General features: G+C 41.4%; 1 protein-coding gene across 9 annotated transcripts in view; it reads right to left on the bottom strand.

The window, feature by feature from the left end:
* GHR (growth hormone receptor) overlaps positions 1-15,450 on the bottom strand; it is a 125,488-nt gene that overhangs the window by 101,384 nt on the left and 8,654 nt on the right. Inside the window, exon 1 of one of the 9 annotated variants that reach the window (XM_027797528.2) lies at positions 6,870-7,048. The exons of 3 other annotated variants lie outside the window; for them this stretch is intronic. The gene's annotated coding sequence lies outside the window, so the exon portion shown is untranslated. Of the gene's footprint in view, positions 1-6,637; positions 6,685-6,869; positions 7,049-15,450 lie in introns of those variants that run through there. 5 more of the 9 variants (XM_027797531.2, XM_027797533.2, XM_027797535.2 and 2 more) reach the window with 5 other exon arrangements.

The raw sequence follows: 15,450 nt of genomic DNA, 5'->3' as shown, positions 1-15,450 counted from the left end.
TAAGTACATGAGCAAGACACATCAAGCAGCCACCTAGATGCTTCTGCAGTATACCTTACCTATACACTGTGTAGCTGTAGCTCACCTCCAGTTTTAAGCAAGAGTAAAAAAATTTAGAAGCCAAATTACAGATCAATGTATGGAAAAAAAATATTTCTTGCAGATGATCAGCAGATTCACTGAATACAGAGTTAAATAAATTCAACAGACATCTGCAGTATACACAAAATGATAATTTCCTTTTGATGCCTTCTTACAGACCTTGGGAAATCAGGAAGTCTCAGGTTCAGCTACTCACTGTCAAGAAGTCAATGGAAATCTGTAGATTTTCCTATTTAATCTGCTTAACTTCAAAATTTGTAAAATGGTTATGGCAGATCAATCTGATTTTTTAAATTTAGCAAAGAAAAATTTAGCAGGGACAACTGGATCCAGGTTTCATGTGGAGAATGTTCTTACAGCAAACCTTTGAAATACAATAAAAGAAATTTAAGTAAAAGGAAGGGCCACACACAGAATTACTAAGAATTAGGAAAGTGTACCCCCATTACCTAGTTTCTAAATATAAACCCCAATTTCTTCAGTGTACTTTGTGACAGTGTTGATCAGGCACTATCAGCAGTACAAACTGCCACCCCCACGTATCTCCACTCCAGGTCTCTGGTCCATAGATTAAACCACAGCTGATGATTCAGAAAAGACTTAGAGGAAAAGTGATCCCCAGTAGTCTGTACAGAAATTCACATCACAGCTGCTGCAAGAAAGACCCCATCACACAGCATGTCAGTGGCAGTGAGTTATCCCCATCTCCACGCTTTCGACTGAGCCAGGAACCCTTCAAATTCAAAAATGTAGCAGAACATTTGCTTTGTAAAAGAAACTGAAATTAAAATGCCATTCTCTGCTATTCAAACTATATCTCTACTGAGACATGACTTTCCTCCTGTTCAAGATCCTTGGCCAATTTGACCTTAACATCCACCCAGACATTCCTTCCTCTATCATTGGGACTCAAAATGATTGCTGCTTTTCACTCAAAATGTCATAGGCCTGTCCGTGTCTTGACCATCAGCTTGCTGTAGCCATGCTCACTTCCCTGTGGAAAGGCAGAGGAGCAAAACTACTATCACCACATGTTCCTGTCGAGGCTGGGTCTACACTAAACAGTGCACAGGAACACTCCCAGGCACATTATCCCTGGAACTGCATTTATTCAGTTCCCATGAAGTTTGGTTATCTCTAAAGATAAACTGTTACCATGATCCCTGGTGGACCCTCAGCTTGGGTCAAGTACCACAGTTAAAAACAGTTCTTAAGCACGACTTAAAGAGTAACGCTTGTTGACAGTAAAGAGGCAGGCCATTCTCCATGAGCTGGTCCCAGCACTGGGAACAGTCCCAGGCATGCTTAAAGCATCAATAGTTAGCTCTATTAACAAGCAGCCACTTCCAACCCGCTGGAGACACCAATTTCAGAGGGATGCTACAATGCCGTTTTTAAGGGGTTGTGGTATGACAGCAGCAATGCTGCAGCCATGCCTTCCCTCTCCCAGCCCTTGCTCCCAAAAACCTTGCAGCTCCCCACAACACATCATCCAAGGAGGCTGCCACGCAGAAGGACAAAAGAATGAAACCCAACAGTTCGTGTTCCACAGAAGCACTTGTTGAAAATGTTCCTGGCATGGCCAGATGCATGACTGTATAGTACCGCCTGGCCCTGCCTAAAAGCAGCACAATCCCAATGTGCCGCCAAGAGGGGATCCTGGCGAAGTGACGGGGAACTGCACTATGGAAGAGGCAAAAGTAATTTTTAACATTTTGAGAAACATGCAGATTTCTCTACCAGTTTTGAATACTGTCAATCACACTAGCTGTCAAGCCATCCTCAGCAGAGGTGCAGTCTCATTAATAAACAGTAACTATTAACATTAAGACCTCTGTGTTTGTTTTATTTACAAAAACAAACTGCGGAGGTCCGTAAGAAGGCATGGTGGGAACAACAGACAACAGAATATGCACAACACAAAATTTTGAGAATGAAAACAGTTACAGTCCTTCTAATGGTCTATAAAATCTCTAAGTTCAAAACTCTGTTTACCATACTGTTGAATGTTCAAAAGAGCTACAACGTGTTTATAATTTTCTGTTATATTTGAACTACTTTTCTGCAAAGGAGATTTTTTTATTAATTCCATTTCTCACTAATATATTAGTCTGTAACAACAGCTGGGAAAGAAATACTTAATAATGGTTATTATTTGTACAGAGCAATGGTAAAATAAAAGTGGGTTGTGTAATTTCCTACGCTGGTTTTATGACTATGTATGCCAGGACAAGACTTCTATACTACACTGATGTTTAATTTTTAATGGACTGGCTGCAGGCTTGATTATTTTATTGCACTCCTTGTCCCTTAGATCATTTCCAACTGCAGCATCTCTCCACTGCTTGGGTTAGTCACTTGTAAAGCACAAGCTGAGCTATAAATTTTGAACCACTCTAACCCCATGTCCATTTCAAATCCAGGACTGACAGATTATTCCAACTAGCTGATAAACTTGTAACAAAAGATTCAGAGTACAACTGTCCTGCCAAAATAGCTGGGATGCACAGAGTAAGTAAGAGCACAAACCAGCCTCCAAGGCAGCACGAACAACCCTTTCTTAAGGGGACATGTTAAAATCAGAATCTAGTTCACTACAATAAAGTTAAGTTACCCCAACTAAAACATCCTGCCACACTACATAGCTATTTTCCCTTATTTTTTCCATATTTGTCTCCCTTTCTGGTGTAGTGCTAGACATATGTGCCATACATATTAAAAATGAGACTGAAATGCAATCAGAAGCACAAAGCAAACAACACCCAGCAATACAGAGTAATTATTTATTAATTAAATCTTTACTAAGGATCAACAATAAATTCATTTTCATGCATTCTTCTGGGGACTACCATGTTTCAGGTCACTTGTAAACAAATCTCCCCTTCCACTGAGCATTCATACACTGCCTAGCGCAAGTCATATAAAATAGTAACAACATCACTTTTGAAGTAACAACACAAAGGGAAAACAAAAAGAGGTATCCCTTCAAATGTTGATTACTTTCCAACTGTTAAGTAATTTAGTGCTAAGGATCCAACTACTGAAATGTACGCAAAGGGAGACAGAGAACAGAAAAATATGAGGTAAATGTCACCAATGGGTGATTTATGTCTCTGATAATCCACTCTCCGATAATGGCAGTCAAATCAAACCTCTGACTTCTAAGAGAATATTGAAGATAAGAAGGATCAAAGCACAACTCCCATCCCTTTTGCAGACAGCAGCAGATCTGGCTAGAGGTCTGTACCACGGGACAAGGGTTCAATACTTCATGTCTGTACAGCACCATGCAAATAGGAAAGTACTAATGACTCTGAACACAACAGAGGGGAAAGCCATCTCAGCCTTGCAACTAAACCCCATTTCTGCACAAGTTCATAAACAAGAATTAGTTTATATAGAATTTAGGATACAAAGAGTTAGGCAAATTCTGTGTCTCTATTTCTGGACAGAAAATTACATTTATTTAATATCCATATAACTAACACCTGGGGCCATAATTACATGTAAAAATAAAAATCGAAATGTTTTACAAACAAAAAAAGCAGATGAGGGTTTTGACTTTAACCTCACTCACTCCATCAAATAAAAATAATTATCAGAAAATGGAGGCCAAATTAATGTGTGGGTTTTTGTTTTTTGGTTGTTTTTTTTTTTGTTTTTTTTTTTTTAAACTGAATTGATTGCAGCAATCAATAAACAAGTTTCAAAGAACTCTTTTAGTAAAGGCCAAGCCTAGCCAGCAGGTATTGCATTAACCGTCTTTATCAATTAGGACTCACCGGGAACAGACCTTATTTACAAAGCAAGAATTCTGGGAATCCACTTGTGTTAGAAGAACCTCACATATTGCTGCAGAGAGATGTTAGCTTTGCTAAGTGCTGCTTCATTAAGTAAAGTGCACACATTTCTTAATGGAGAGCAACTTCAATAGTCCCAGGAAGTTCATCATCTAGTGTGGGATATACACATCCATGTTAGCAATTTCAGAAACGAACGATAACACTGTTTGTTCATTTTTCTTTTTTTTTTCTTTTTAAAAGGCAGAATATCATAAATAAAGAATTTGTGTAAACTAGAAAAATATCCCTCACTGTTACTAAACTTCGTCAACATTTAGCAAGTTTAAATGTAGCGAAGGAAGTAGGTTAAATATTGCAAAATATTTCACCTTCTTAAGAGCGCTCTCACATCCTCAATCCTATTCAGGCAGGCATCGATCACTGCACAGTTTATGATGGAAATGTAACACAGGAAAGAGAAGAGGACAAATATTTCTGATGAGTCATTTTTCTCTTTCTCAATAACTCCTTCCCCTCCCTTCTCCAAATGCCTCTTCCAGTAGATACAAACATCAGAAACACATTTATTAAGTCAGCTGTACTTTCCAAAAGGTTGTCTTGTGATATTTTGATGATTACAAAGCATGCAAGTTACACAAACACAGAAATACCACTGCATCACTGTAGCTGCATTCAACTCAAACCCACAAAGGAAGCCTATTAGCTACTGATGCTGATGGCCTTCACGGTTGATGCTGATGGCCTTCACGGTAGAAAACCAAACCTCTATTTTGGGTAATCAGGACATGAAGGATTTGGTTTTGGGTGCAATAATATAAGACACAGGTGACAAGGACATGAATGGCACCATTCTCTCTGAGAGGAGAAGGCTCTGGAATGCTGTCAGCATTTGCACTAAGACATGGAAAAAATATGCAAATGAATTTATTAGTCTCTTTAAAGAGAAAGACACCTTAGGTAATACAACTAAAAAGGCAAAACCCCCTCTGCTGCAATCAAACAAACATAACTGTCTCCCTTTTTAACAGAGGCTATTTATCACCAGCCTGAAGATGCCTATAAATTGCAAAGGGCAAAACTGTTTTCCGGCTAGTGTTCCCATCTCTTCCAATGATAACTGGCATTGTGAGCTGAATGGTTTAACTGTTGCTTAAAGAAACAGTAGAAAGAACAGAGGGCAAGATTATTTCTTCACTTTTAAAAGCAGCTGAACTCTGAAATGCTCTGAAATATCTGTACTTTCGTAAGGTTTGGGTAATGTCCTATTAATCAGGAGCATACGCTTTCTCCTGAAATAACAATTTAATTGAGAGAATTCCAGCAAGCAAACCCAACTGCTGCTTATTTTAACATGCAAGCTCATTTTTTTTATACATAAACAAGCATGACTCAGTCCTACACAGTAGTTTTACTAAGAACTTCCTGTCCCTTCCCTGCTCTTGAAACAGTTGGCTGTCCAACATTTCCATGCTAAAACATGCCCTGTTGCTTCTCCCTCAGCACGGCCCCGGCATGAAATAAGCCCTTTCAGAGAGATGCATGCCTTCCCATCTTTCACCAGTGATTTTAACAGTGCCTTATGCTTAGAAATGTCACTGCAGGATTGGGACTTAAGTAGTGTCTATGTAGAGAGAGCAACTGATACTCAATGTAGATATCTGGAAATCAGTTTACTCACAGGTTGAGAAAGAAGATGTAGAAAAAGATGCTGTTTCTACTCTCTTTAAGTAACCGAGTCATTCATACAACAAAGATAGTGAATGGGACCGTATTAAGAAGTTACTTGACTTGCCAAGCTTACTACAGGCATTCAACGTTCACAAGGCTGGCTTGAAACTGCACTTAACAATTAGCTTCCTTATTTCTTCTGGGCCTTTCTTATTTCTTCAGCCTTTAGGATTCACATTTGCAAAATTCTGTAGGCAACAAGAAAGCCTATAAACTTTCATTAAAAGCAAGAGAAAGGCATACTGTGCCTCTAAAAATAAACGGTTTCAGGCATCTTATAGCACCACATGTAAGATCAAATCTCTAGCAAGGTGCTAAACAGACGTGGAGGTACACAGGGAGTAAAACAGACCGAACGAAACTTGCCATGTTCATTCACCCCAACCCCCTGAAGATGGTAGTGTCAAGAAATAAGCAGGACCACCCTGAAAAGGAAGGCCATACCCCAAAGCAGGCATTTTTTTTTTAGCATTACTGAACTTCACGATATTCAAGTGGCCACTCCTTTCTAAGAATCAACCCCTTTAATTACAGTCAACCGGCTGTAGCAGAAGTCCATACTCATCATCTCTCAAAGAGACACCTTGATTAGCTTGAACATAAAGCGCAACATTGCTTTTGTGTACGCCCCTCCCTCCTGCCTGGTTTGCAAATTTTTGATTGACTATAAATAGCATTTGTGATTCTTCTAGCAGGTTAAGAAGTTCACTTGAATATACAGTACTCATCTAAGTAGCTCATGGTGCAGAGTAATTACACCTGAGCTGTTACGGTGAAAATGGAATACAAATTGATTAATACTGTACAAAGAAAAAAAATTATTCCTCAATACTGAACAGCCCCACCTTCAAAGTCTCTGTAAACCAGTCCTTATAATCTGGCACTGCTTTCTGTCCTTCCCATGCCCCCAAAACCAAGAAAATAACAATTAAAAGATAAGATAACCCAGCACCTGGATTGCAAGCCCTGCCAAAACAGAGGCAGGCCGTTCAGTGGGAGCTCACCTGTCGGCACGCGCACAGCCAAGGTCAACTTTAAAGGAATGAAGCAGCTGTGATATCCAAGAGAAAGAGACAGGCTGGAGGACAGGAGGGCAAGCGGAGCCAAGGAGAGTGGGTGAAGGTTAGGAGATCCCTACTGGCAAGTTATCGCCTGCCACAGCCCTCCCAGCTACCACCCCTTCCCACTTGCCCCACAGGCAGAAACTCCGAGCTGAACCCCACACCCATGTCCTACCTGCCAATCTCCCTCTCTAGGTATGCACCCCATCCATCCATCATCTCTGGTAATTCAAATACTCCCATCCACGGTGCTTACAAATCAGTAATGTGCAAAATGTCCTCCACCAAGTGCTCTCACAGCAAAAGAGAATGATCACCCTCAGCACAATTGGGAAACTGCTCACGTTTGATTTTCCAGGAACGAAACCTCAGACAGAAAAGGGAATAAACAAGAAAATGTGTACAGGGATCATCCAGAAGTTTAAGGGCAAAACTGTGCTGAGTGAGAGCAACGGCCCTGTGTACCAAAGTCAACAACCAGATTCCAAGTATTCTGGAATATGAACTCAGTACTTCTTTGGTTAAAAGTTTACAAACCTGAGCTGATGCCAGAGACAAAGGGAACATTCTCATTTTGCAATAAACCTCAGGGAGAGCAAAAGCTTTTAGAAAGGCTCACACTCCAGCTGAAGAAAACCAGCCTGCCAGCTTAGAAGCAGTATTCCCAACGTTTTGTAAGTAGCGGTTAGGGCCAAAGGGGAAACTGTACTGTCAGAAGCTTAGTTTGGTCACCACAGTTATAACCATAATCCAAGAAAAAAAAAAAAAAAAAAAATCAGTGCCAGGACCTTTACTGACCAAAAACCAAACAGGACTTTGAGCGTTTGCTCCAACAAAGGACAGTGCCAGCAGCAGGGCACCGATGTCACATGAATGCAGATGTAGGACCTGTCCAGATCCACAGCAAAACCTGTTATGCCCACCCCTGACCTGGAAAGAAAAGATGGATTTTGTTTTTGTTAAATAGAAGATGTATTTCGCTAAAGCATTTTTCAGTCAGAAGCTTCTTCTAAGACACATTTATTTCAGGCAGTGTTTAAACAAAAAAAAACAAACCAAAAAAAACCAAAGCAAAAGAGCGATTACATCTAAGGATTTCCCATGATTCAAGGCAGTTTTCTCCTTGGTTCATCACAAGATTAAATGTCTGAGTGTCCGACATTCTACCACTGACCAATGTACGTAAAGAGTAAGAGGCCTGGATTGCAATTTTGGAAAAAAAAAAACCAAAACGAACAAAAAGACAAACAAACAAAAAACTCAAACCAAACTGAATGTGAGTCAATGACAACATACCGTTGGCTTGGAGGTGCCAGGAATTTTGCAGTGCACCAACAGGAGCAGCACTGGTGACGGGTGATTTGCTGCCCCGCTCCTGGGTGCTGTGAAGCACCACTTTCCCTTTGGGCTGCTTCCCCCTTCTGATGTTGTTGCCAAACAAACAGTGTGCAGAACAGGGTCACAAAGATACAAGTTCAGAAAACCTGACCAGTGGAGAAAAGTTTAGCAAGTGGCATTTAGCTTACAGAAAAGACACAAGACATTTTGGGGAGCAGAGGAAGGGAGGCAAGCACAAAGCCTTGCAGCCTGGGGAGGCTGCTGCAGAGGAAGCAGTGGTCGGTGGCTGGGAGCACTGACTGCTATGAAAAAGATTTTCTTAATAACTTCCAGTCAGAAAAATTAAAAAAGCAAAACAACCCTGCAGTGCTGCAGAACCTCTGCAGACCCCATGGAATTCATTCAGCGGTGCTCAGGGGCTCCACTGTCCCATCCACGTGAGGTGTGACAGCTTTCCTAGCCACGCTGCAAATTCTTCAAAGACAAGGAGCAGTGTCCACTCAGTGCCTACCCAGGTACCAGCAGCAGCAGCGCTATGTCCACCATAATCCTTACCCAAGAATATTATCTCACACAGTCAATACCTGGTATCAGTAAATAATAATTTAGTAAAACTCTACCTGTTTCAAGGCACGTTAATATCTTCACGAACATCATAAAAACACTGGCTTTGCTGTAAAAGAAAACTGACATCAGTTAAACTAACAGCAAAAAACACTTCAGTAACAGATCCTTTTGGTGTGATGAAAAAGATTTACTTGGCTCCATTCATACTGATACATAATTCTGCAAGGGGACTGAAATTTTTATTTCTAGTCAATTTGTATCATTTTCTGCAATAAAACAAAAAATAAGAAATAAATATGCAGTATCATTTTTATGCAATAAGAAGTATTTTCATTTATTTGAAATCACTTGGAAATAATAGAATTTGTTTGAAATTACTTTTGCTTAACCATTTTCAACTCATTGAAGTCACGCTTCAGACTGAAAAATTGATCTTTATTTAAAATATGTTTAACTAGTCCAGCATTTATAAGCTACATAGTCCCAGCTACTCCTAAGAGATGAAACTACTAGTCTAATTCAACCCAAAATTATTAACTGGCTTTGTCTCTTGAAGACTGTTTTTCTAGAAAAATTAGTACTTTTATTTCATCCAGTCAAGACGCAAGCTTATAACGAAAAGCTTATATACTTCATTGTACAGAACAGACTAATTATCTTCGCTTTAAATTAAATATTCAAGAATACCTTCACTGTCATACCTCATCAGGCTATATTCAGAATTCCCTTAAATGCCAGATTTCAGAAAAATATTTTCCTACAGCTATTTTATCAAGGCACAGAGAGGCAACTAATATTGGGGACTGTCGGATTTCATCACGCATACGGCCAACAAAAAAACGTACTAAAGGCACAAGTAATCAACATGCAGCACAACCACGCCGTAAATTACCCTGCCATTTCTAAATGCCACCTGCTAGTTCTCCTGGGCAGGTATCTTCTTATTTGTTTAGCATAGTTTATAGTATTGCAAACTATGACACTGTATTAGTAATAAATTACTGTCACCCAAGGCAGGGGTCTTTGCTCCTGTTTATCACAGCAGAGAGCACATACCAAAGAAATTCTGCACATACCACTGAAGAGCAGGCATTATACTGAGGTGACTGAATTAAGGTCTTAGGCTTATCGTACACAGTCAGCAGAGTCGTTACAGAAGGTAATTCAGGTATCTAGTGCAGATATTTAATATCACACCATGTGAACACTCTTCAGCAATTTTAGCAAAATCAGGAGATACCACCCAGGCAGTCCAGCCACTATTAGGTCACATTTCCCATCTGTGGCTACAGCTAACTCCTGCCCACCACTGCCTGCCTCAGGCTGTCTTTGATTGCCATGCCCTGGCTGTAGTGCTTTCTGATCCCTTGACCCCTGCGTACACAAGCCTTTGGGTCACACAATGAGCATGGGTCACCCTGCAGGTGACTGGGAGCAGATCCCAACATCCGCCCTCGCCCAGGGCTCCAGCTGCCCAAAGGCTGCCTCACTAGCCCCTGCCCTGGAACAAGGCTGGCAGCACCTGGCAAGTGGGGCTGGCCAAAATCAACCTGGCTGCGGACTGCTGCCAAAAGGGGCTGACTAGCCCTTCCCCATGACAAGGCAGCCCTCTGCCACAGGCTCCCAAACCCTCCTGCTGCCAGGCGGCAGCAGGGCAAGTTGCATCAGCCCAGTGATAAACCATGCTCCCAGTCAGGGATGTGGCTCAGGCACCTTACGCCACAGCGTACGCTGCAGCCCCCACGGCAGAGAAATGAGAGCCTCCCCAGTTAATCATTTTTACATAGAATATATTTGCCTTTAATTTCCAGCCACAGCCTTCAAATGTATTTCACATCTGAATCTATCCTAAGCAGCCTGCATATGGACAAGCGCTCCATAAAGCTGCATCACTCTTAACTGCGGTGACTGAGTATTTACCTTCAGATTTGGGAACCACAGCTATTTTGGGAGATAACGGGCTTCTGGCACTCCATCGCACTGCAGGGTAGTCAAGTTGTCAACTGACAGTCAAGGAAGAATACAATGCCAAGAAGCCAAGGGAATGCCAGCTGCGAAACTCATTTTTTTACTGATGCAGTTTCTATTTACCACCAGCCTCAGGAGAGTTACTGTAGCTTGCTGGTAGCTTATCTCAAGCATCAGAACTGCAAATCTGCTTCTGCGTACATGTGTATTTACAAATTTGCGCATATAAAATCCGGTATGCAAACAGCACGTTTTCCTTTGGTAAAACACACTGCAGTATATTGAATACCTGCAGGGAAAAAACCCTCACACTTACATCCTCTGAAAATAACCAAATATGCCTGATGACTAATTTCCAGTTATGAAATGTTAACAGTCTCATTCCTTCATGACAAAATTCTTACTGATAATAACAGACAGCAAGTTACTCTTTTGGAAAGGAACAAGTTAATATATTCACACATTTATTTCTCCCAATAAGTTTCCACCGCACAGAATATTATTATTTTTTGCTAGTTATGGAAGCATTTCAGCTGTGTGTTTAAAAAAAAAATAATCAAATACATTCTCCTGTCTACAAAACACCCAGGAACATGCCAGAACATAATTAGGAATGACAAGCACATAATGACATGTAAGCTGCAAGCATCCAGTTTTCAGTCTGGAAAATGAAACACCTTACAATGGATATGGAATGCTTTTGCTCCAGCTCTTTTATGCATAGCTGGCACGACTAATTTGAAAAATAAAGGAACATGTGCCAGCCTACATTTCAGGCAGAGTTCAGACAACAGAGAAATTCAAACAGAGGAAAGAAGATCAGAGTAACCACACCAAATGCCTACATGAACTTTGCAGAGCAAGAACCAGCATTATTAGAGGGCCTGGAGGTAAGTCTCCACAAAGAAACTGGTTTGTACTTGGGGTCTGCCAGATTCCAATTTTTGTTAAGGAGTGAGCTTTTAGCCATTCTGAGATTGGTGAAGAAATGCTTGTTTCCTGCAGATAGGAGACCTGAGTTAGAAATAAAGGTTATCTAAGACCATACCTACTGGTGGTGTTTGGTTAAGTTTTTCTGGATTTATGAAAATAAATTCTAAGTCAATTTGACACCACAATCTGAATTTTCTGAAAGTATGTTGAATTTTGAGCAAATGCCTACATTTCTAGTACAGTATGGAAAACTTCAGAATAAGCAAGATTTCCTAGTGAGCAAAAGGATGTGCCTATTGACAACCCTTACATCTTAGCAGAAGCAGAGCTCCTCAGGCTCAGCTTGCTGATGAACAACACAGGGAAATTTTATGATGGAAAAAAAACCTGTTCTTTGAATCACACAACTTGGCAGCAATAGGTTATCAAATACATATCTGTCCCAAATAATGCTGGCACTGTAATTCAGTTACTTAGCAAAGTAGCTGTGCAGGGTATTACTGTCCTGTGCCTCACAAGTCAGGTTTGCTGCCAACTGGGTCATAAAATAATCAACAAACAACACTCCAGAAAGGATGCTAGATTCCTTCCAGCAGCATCTACCATTAAAGCAATTACATATATTTAGTCAGTAGAAGGCTGAATTTTCACTTCTTTATTAACAAACTGCTCAAGGGGGTCTGATCAGCAAGTAACATTCATGGCTGAGTATAAAGTCAGGCCATTAATTTTTAATTCATGTAAACCTTTCAGCTCATGATACTGCCAGAAAGGACAGCTTGAAAAATAAGGAATAGTCTGTTTGTAGGTTCCCTGGACTTGGATTGGATACATCATCTGTGAAATACAAGCAGCACCTGGCTTACTACTAATTTCATGGCTGCATAAAAACTAAGAGCACAATACATTCAAAACAACACCCAAACACTCAACCTTAAGTATTCCCCTGTTCTACCAGGAAAAAAAACCCACACAAACACAACACAAAAACCAAAGCCCCAAACAGAACAGCTGTAATGGTTCTGCTATGGTTTGGAAACCAGTGCCATGAGCGCAGCCCCTCAAGGCTCATGCTGGCTGAGGTCTGCCTGAGCTCACAGCAGAGCCTCCCGTGCAGTCACGGCCAGGGACATGGCCCTGTTCCTAGCCACAAGCTGCATACGGCTTCCAGGAGCTACTGCTTGTGAAACGCAGACCAGATCTTTCACTCCAATCCTACAACCTATGTTACAATCCCTTTTTCACAGCTATGTTAAATTCCTAAATAAGAGGGGCGGTATGCATTTCCAGAGCTAAGAGGACAGGTAGAGAAACACTTTCCTCAATGTCATTTCTACCTGCTTGCTTGTCATTCGGACTGTAGGGCAGTCCACAGAGTATTAAGAAACGCCTGCAACAACTGGACTGACTTTGAATAATTTCAGAAAACAAATCCCCCCAGTGGTGGCTGCAGTTCTCTCTCATTCACCATCAGCATATGGCAACAAGTGATTCCATCAAGTAATCTTGGCAAAACTTGGAGAGATTGTTTTGAATTTCCTTCATAACTTCTCAATGCCCAACTGTATTAATAGCTGAAGATGAAACACCACTGTTGTGGGTCTTCTTGATTCCATGACAATTAATTCTAATGGTTCATGTGGCACTTCACTATTTCAACATTTGCTTAGATTCATTATGACCAAATGACTGTTCTACACAGCGACTTGCTGGCAATAAGGGAAGAAGAGCAGCCAGCATTTTAAGTCCATGGATAGATACATTCTTGAGCCAAACAATAACCAGAAATACTAACACTACATAAAGTACATCCAAAGTTAGTAACACTATCTGCAGAAAGTTCCCTACCTATAGCCCAGTTAGGCGCCATGTCACTCCTCAGAAAGGAGTTACCTGGATGGTTTTGAAAGCATCATCCCTCACCCACCAGACACACTCAGGTCTGGGAAGAAAGTCTGGGAATATGAATGGCTCTGTTTGTTTGAATGACAAAACAACATCATAAATGGCATTAGTCCTTTTCTGTACTGACTGAAGTGGCTCTGCTAAGACAGAGACAAAGGAATGAACGGTAAAAGCAGCAGGGGGTCGAAAGTCAAGGCCCAAAGCCAAAGCTGCCAATAATCAACTATTTATAATGTAGAACACGCAAAAAGGCCCATGCTGTTCCCTTAGAATTACATACCCTCCATCCTTGATCTACAGTGTTAGAATTAGTCTAGTCTTCATGTCTCACGCCCTTAATGCATCCCCCCCAAAGCTTATGTGACATGAAGAATCAATGCTAGCCTGGTCAATGGGCTTCTGGTGCTTTTATGTTGTTGCTTTTCAAATGTCTGAAGTCCTCTGGTATCCTTTGTGTGATTACAGCACCTACAGAAGATTGCCAGTCACCTGCACTACGAGCTGCACCAACAGAACAAAACGTAGATTAACATTAATCTTCTCCCAGAAGATGCCCTATTTCTGTCCAGTAATTGCCATAATGAATACATGATTGCTTGTTCAGGCTTCCTGCTATTCTCTACTAGCGACTTTCCACCTCCACCAGCTTCTGCAGCTCTGCTGTCTTAGGGATACTTAACACATGGGCTTTATCATCAGCTGCTTCTCCTGTACTGGTGTCAGAGGAAACCAATTGCTCAGTCCACATACATTAGCACAAACTCAGAGACACTTCAATTTCTGCTCAGCAGCCCAGAGAGAGGGGCTGGGGAGGGACAGGGGACAGCACACAGGCAGCTGTGCTCACAGGCTGCTGGACGGGCGATTGAAGCACTGGCCGCTGTCTCCTCTGGCCCGAGCACAGCTCAGCACTTTCCTCAAGCTGGCTGCAGTCTGCATTGTCTGGAAGTGCTCCACAAGCCACAGCTTTTGAACAACAGTGCTGCTTCTGACGGGGAATTTTAATAACATTTTTTAAGAGCACCTATCTGCATTGTTAAAGCAGGGAGTAATTATTAGAACATCTGGAAAACACCAACCTACGGATATGAAGCAACACCACAAACACAGGCTTTTGCCACTGCCCACCACTGCCACCCTGCTAAAGCACAGTGATGTGACAAGAGATAAGGATTGCTCATTCATCCTGTACAAGAAGCCTCTGTCAGTCCCTCCATGCTTTCCCTAAGCCACACGACTCAAAATCCTACCAAAAACTGAAAACTAACTTTCAGTCAGAAGAGCTGGAATAAAGCAAAGGAAGTAACTTTGCTAGGACTATTAAATATAGTGATAACATGAGGCTCAACATGTTCTGTATACAAAAAGGAAGCATGCAGTTCAATAATCCGCATGCATTTTTCTTACTCATGGATTGTTCTCTCAAAGATGTGCTGAAATTTGACTAGATGCCCAGTAAGCTAAGGATCACGGTTGTGATATTTGGCTTTGTCAATTGTTTAATATGACTGCTTAAAACCAGAAGAAAATAAGAAAGCCTTCTACAGAAGCCTCTGCAAGTAACCTGCTGCCTTCTCCCTCAAGGCCAGTACTGACACTGACACAGCAGAGATGCAGAGCATTCCTCCCTCCCCTCGCCGTCCGTCAGTTTGCACCTTCTCTGGCAGGCCAGGTCATGGTAACTATTCGACAGAGTAAGAGCCAGTATGTCTAATGGATGTCACCCTAGTAGGTTACAGAAATTTTCAACCTACAGAGCCTACAAAAACCGACAACGTAAAGGATGTTAACATACACCGTAATATAAACCTAATACATTTCTAAAATGGTTTGTACCCCAATAGAAGGTGTTTAAGGGTTCAAAGTTACATAAAAAAAATAAATTACTTTAATAACCCCTGTTTGACTCCTGCTCTCAGCTGAGCAAAAGTTTTGGTGTGTGGCTGTAGGGGCAGAGGAGCCTGGCCACCCCAAATGGAGCAAACAAACAGCCCCAAGACCAGACAGCTGTGTGATCGGCAGAGCCAGAAGCCACAGCTGAGGCC

This window comes from Falco cherrug, chromosome Z (assembly GCF_023634085.1).
Source record: "Falco cherrug isolate bFalChe1 chromosome Z, bFalChe1.pri, whole genome shotgun sequence".
Taxonomy (NCBI): Eukaryota; Metazoa; Chordata; class Aves; order Falconiformes; family Falconidae; genus Falco; species Falco cherrug.
This window is presented reverse-complemented; position numbering and strand designations above follow the sequence as displayed.